Consider the following 5,666-nt stretch of genomic DNA (forward strand, 5'->3'; position numbering starts at 1 on the left):
AAATGACTGATAGAAACTCAGTGCCACTGTGCGGCGTTCACTAAGAGGAAGAAAAACAATGAGGGGTAAAACTAAAAGGATATCTGCTATAGTACTAATGAAAGGTAATCGAAAGAATACTTGCCCGATGAACTTCCCTCGGATCAGGTACCTAATAGTCTTTATAAAGGGGCGGAGTAAGGAACGCTGTCACAAAGTGGGCGGTGTTTTTTTTTTTTTTTTGAGTAGCAAAGCTCGGTACTGGGAAAAACGTATAACTTCAGTGATGTCACTTAGGGGCGGTAACACAGGCTCACTGATGTCATTGTGGGGTGGGTACTCAGCTGTGAAGTGAACTACAGTTTACTAGTAGCCGTTGTGACGTGTGCTTTTTGGCGACAATAGCTACTTTTTACGGTTTTCGAGAGTACTTTACTGGAGGGGAAGAATTGGCTGTACGTTAGCAAAAGGTAAGAAGAGATACAACAGTTGGAATTACGTAAAGTGTTTGCTGTAGTGGTGTTTTCAGTACTCGGATCAGTAAATGGGAATACATTTCTGGAAAAGTTTGTGTAAGTTGGACTTGCAGAGGCATTTTTATTCTTTAATAAGGCCCCTTAGTTCTGCAGCATTTGTTTCATTACTGATTGTTTATCATCTTATTAATTGGTATGACCAGCAAACCCATTTTAGCCATGACCGGAATCAAAAGGGTAAGAGTAAGCACAGTGTGCATATACATTTTTTAAATTAGGCAATCAACCAAAGTGTTTTGGGTTGTAATTTGCAGTAGCTAGTGAAGATCTCTGCAAACTTTAAAAAATGTTCAAACTACACACATTAGATTAATTGGAAATCAAGGCTCGACAATGATGCTCTTGGAAATAAATCTTACCACTTGCCCATTTTACTCCCATTTGCTTTTCCTTTAGGCTTTCCTGTTTTTATGATAGAGAATAGCTTTCAGTATGGCGGCCAAACTGTAGTAGAACCCCCCAGCAAAAAAAACTATAAAGTCTTTAAGAATAAATTTCAACAACTTGTGAAGTCTTTGCAGTGTTTTTTTTTTTCCGTGTGTGTGCATTCAATAATTCTTTTTGAGTAATCTTGCATGCTTTTTAGTCTAAAATCTTGAATATATTGCATTTTCTGGTTCGTTTCAGTGCTTTTGATTTATCCTTAATCGTGTTAAGTTATGCCTATTGCTGTCTTTTTTTTCTCAGTCGTTTTTAAATGCTTCCTTACAAAGAGTAGCATTAAAATTCTTGGTGGTGTAACGGGGCTATTATTTCTAACATTAGCAAGTCATGAAAATGTCTATTCCTAAAGAAGTTTTGTTTAGCTATGCAATAACTCTGTGTTATGTTATTCTCTATGACTGTACTTGTAACAATATGTATAACTCTGTTATGTTATTCTCTATGACTGTACTTGTAACAATATGTATATTAATTATGTTTAAAGTTTAAGTTGAGTCTTAATAGTCCAAAAATCCTTTTTAACTTATGTTTTCAAAATTTCATTACTGTATTTGGAGCTTTTCTCCCTGGGCCTCCACTGAAAATGGACATATATCCAGTCAGACTTTCCTGGTCCACAAATGTACAATAAATAAAATAAAATTGTGGCTTTTAAAGTAGTACATGTACTACACCCGCACACATACTCCTATATATATATATATATATATATATATATATATATATATATATATATATATATATATATATGGGTCCACGTTGTAATTTCAAAATACTGAAATCTCGAATTTCAGTATTCGGAAATCACAAAGCCGAGAACCCAACCACAACTCGGTCTCAAACACAGAACAGTGAAATTCAAAATCCTGTACTCACGCTACACACACACACATACAGTGCACATACAAATACCCCCCCCCGACAATCAAGCAAACTAATGTAAACTACATATAAGCGGGGGGGGGCAAGCAGCCTTCCATATGGGGAGCTACACCCCCAACTTATATATTCTAACGCTGAGATTGCACAAACAGTAACATAAACGAATCTCACACACACATCTTACAGCTCCTCAAGCACACACATCTTACAGTCCCTCAAACACACACATAACAATCACAACACGCACGTACACACACTGAACCCCTAACCAACATACTTAAACACGAAAACTTACCAAAAATTAAACCTAAACATCCACATTTCGCACCACCAGAAGCAGAAATTCAAAATATTCGTACTTCGGTATATTGAATTTCGTGCTTCTGCTGGTTTTTGGAAATGTGAGTATTCAGCCTTGTAAGTTTGATTTACTGAAATTTGAGATTTCAGTATTTCGAATTTACATAGTGGATCCATATACATACATATATATATATATATATATATATATATATATATATATATATATATATATATCTACAGACACACACACTGTGTGTGTGTGTGTGTGTGTGTGTGTGTGTGTGTGTATATATATATATATATATATATATATATATATATATATATATATATATATATATACATACATTAATTACACACATATACATATATATATTACACACACATAGATATGTATATTACACACACACATATTTTTTATATATGTGTATGTGTATATATATATATATATATATATATATGTAGAACATGAAAAGTATAATCCAAGGCAGCGAAGAGCAGCAAGAAACAGCGAACAGCGATGAAGCCAAAGGTAATCTCCACAAAAAGTTTATTCAAACACACAACATAAATTTCTCCAAGTCCTTCTCTCAAACACACAACATAAATTTCTCCAAATCCTTCTCTCAAGCGCTTTCGCTCAGTGCAATACTGAGCTTTATCAAGATAAAAATGCAGGGCAGAACAACCTTATTTGTAAGTCTCTTAATGAGATCATGTGCTTCGTTAATTAAAACCACTCAAGTTGCAATTAAAATTAATTGGTGACCAATTTAAAACTAAAGAGCAAGATGTTGTATGAAATACATAAAATCCTAAATAAAATACCTTTTGTTAAATATGTTGTAGTTGAAAAATATGTTATTTAAAAGATATGTCATTTGAAAATCACAAAGCATTCGTGTATAAATAAATAAATATTGTTATATGTTAATGTCCCATGAAACCACATTTGTAGTGATTGATTCTTATAACACTGTTTAGTGTGCAATAAATATTACAATGGGGTACCACGAATAAATTATGTGAGTAATAAATAGCAATAGATAAAAATCAAATGTTAAAAATACAAGAATTAAAAATAAAAATAATAATCAAGTATTAAGTATTCAAACGTTGTTGCATAGATTATATTCCCTATACTCAGAATAAATATAAAATACAAATAAGTAATGTTGATAATCTCTTACTAAATGCTGTATGCTATAACTTAGCACTTCTTAGTTTTAAAACACTACTTAAATTTGTGTAGTCATTTAACCCTGGCCATTTAGTTGCATCCAGTCTTAGTTGCCATATAAGCTCCCTATATTCCAATTTAGTCTCCCAGTCACCCCCTCTCTTGTCGGGTGTTATCTGGTCTAACGCAATGAACTTGGTTTCCATATCTGGGCAGGACAAAGAGTGTTTATAAAAAGCATTGGTCTCTTTTTTTTTTTTCTTGGAAATATCGTATAAATGCTCATAAATTCTTCTCTTTGGAGTCCTTTCTGTTTTCCCAATATAGAAACTTTGACATTTTATACATGAGCCTAAATATACAACATATTTTGCATTGCAGTTAAAATACCCATTAGACCGGAATAGATATTTCCTAGATGGGATGTATATACTATGATCATTCAACATAGCAGTGCATTGTTTGCACATTCCACATTTATAAGTTCCTTTCTTGGAACTACTACCAGTGGTACTCGTCATTTCTTTTCTTTCAAATAGCTCTTTCATGTTAGTACCCCTGCGTCTAACAAATGTGGGTTTAGTTGGAACCTTTGTTGAAAAATCATCATGCAATGTAAGAACTGGCCAATACCTTGTTATTGTTTCCTCTATCAGGTCAGAATTTCTGGAAAATGTGTGTATGTAACTAGTTTGTTCTAGCTGCTGGGTGTTCTTATGTAAGTTATCCACTTGCGGTAACATGCATCCTAAAAGTGGTGGATATTTTTCTTCTCTACATGCGGAAATTTCCACGACCAAATTCTTGATTAGTTTGGCCGGGTAGCCCCTTTCACAAAATTTCTCTTCTAAAAAGCTAACCTCGTTTGAGAAGTATTCTGCAGTGCTACACATTCTAGAAGCATGGATTAGTTGCCCTTTAATAATTCCTTTCTTTTGATAGAAAGGATGACTACTGCTAAAGTGTAGGTAAGAATTAGAATATGTGGGTTTCCTGTATACTCTTGAAGCAAACTTGCCATTGGTGAAATCCTTGATTATAGTTACATCTAGATAGTTCAAACTAGTGTTACTGACCAAGTGTGTAAAGGTCAAAAAGGAAGTGGTAGAGTTGATGTAATTTACAAATTTCTGAAAATCCACCTCTGTTCCATGCCATAATAAACATATATCATCCAGGTATCTAACATAGTGTTTAATGTGTTTCACCCAGTCTGTGCCAAATATGAAAGTCTGTTCCCATTTGTGCAATACAATGTTCGCATACAAAGAGGCACAAGAAGCCCCCATTGCAACTCCCAATTTCTGTTTGTAAATTTCGCTGTTAAAACAGATGAAATTATTGTTTAACACAATATCCATGAATTCGACTAGCAAATTCACAACATTGGCACCAAGATTGGCTTCTTTGACCAAAACGTCTTTGAACCAATCCAGACCTGTCAAATGTGGTATACTGGGGAATAGTTGCACTATATCGATAGTTACCATTAAAAGGTCTGGGTGGTACAAATGGGATCCCATACCATTTAGGAAGTCCCAAGAATCTTTGCATATGTGACTTAGTGATGTAACAAACCATTTGAGGACGTAGTCAATAAATTTCCCCAAAGGTTCAGTGATGCTTCCTTCACCAGAAACTATTGGTCTGAATTTTAAAGGGTCCAGTCCTTTGTGTGTCTTTGGAATACCAAAAATTACTGAGATTCTTGGTTTGGCTACAAACAAGTAATTATATAGCTTTTCATTAATGGCTCCTTGTAAAAGGTGGTCCATTAATAGATAGTTAATTTTGGAATAATATGCTATGTGTAGCTCATTTGTTGATATCAAGCCATAATGCTCAACATCCTGTAACATGTCGTAAATATGCGCATCATAGTCTATATTGTACATCAAAACTAAGCCCCCTCATTTATCCGGTTTCATTACTCTACACCCTTCTTCCTTTAAAAACCTGATTATGTGTGTTTCATTCAAACTTAGATTCTGGGGATAACTTGCGGATAACTTGCATAAGAACACCCAGCAGCTAGAACAAACTAGTTACATACACACATTTTCCAGAAATTCTGACCTGATAGAGGAAACAATAACAAGGTATTGGCCAGTTCTTACATTTCATGATGATTTTTCAACAAAGGTTCCAACTAAACCCACATTTGTTAGACGCAGGGGTACTAACATGAAAGAGCTATTTGAAAGAAAAGAAATGATGAATACCACTGGTAGTAGATCCAAGAAAGGAACTTATAAAATGTGGAATGTGCAAACAATGCACTGCTATGTTGAATGACCATAGTATATACATCCCATCTAGGAAATATATATTCTGGTCTTGGG

The 5,666-nt window shown here is 34.3% G+C and overlaps 1 protein-coding gene across 7 annotated transcripts in view; it reads left to right on the plus strand.

Annotated features, from left to right (window-relative positions):
• The first annotated feature begins 313 nt into the window (after positions 1–313).
• The window catches only part of LOC122806545 (lipoma-preferred partner homolog), a 1,343,214-nt gene continuing 1,337,861 nt past the window's right edge, over positions 314–5,666 (plus strand). For 3 of the 7 annotated variants that reach the window (XM_044077065.1, XM_044077061.1, XM_044077067.1), the window contains exon 1: positions 314–449. The gene's annotated coding sequence lies outside the window, so the exon portion shown is untranslated. The other 4 variants (XM_044077066.1, XM_044077062.1, XM_044077069.1 and 1 more) reach the window with 3 other exon arrangements.

Source organism: Protopterus annectens, chromosome 7.part0 (genome assembly GCF_019279795.1).
Source record: "Protopterus annectens isolate FY-2018-M chromosome 7.part0, PAN1.0, whole genome shotgun sequence".
NCBI lineage: Eukaryota > Metazoa > Chordata > Ceratodontiformes > Protopteridae > Protopterus > Protopterus annectens.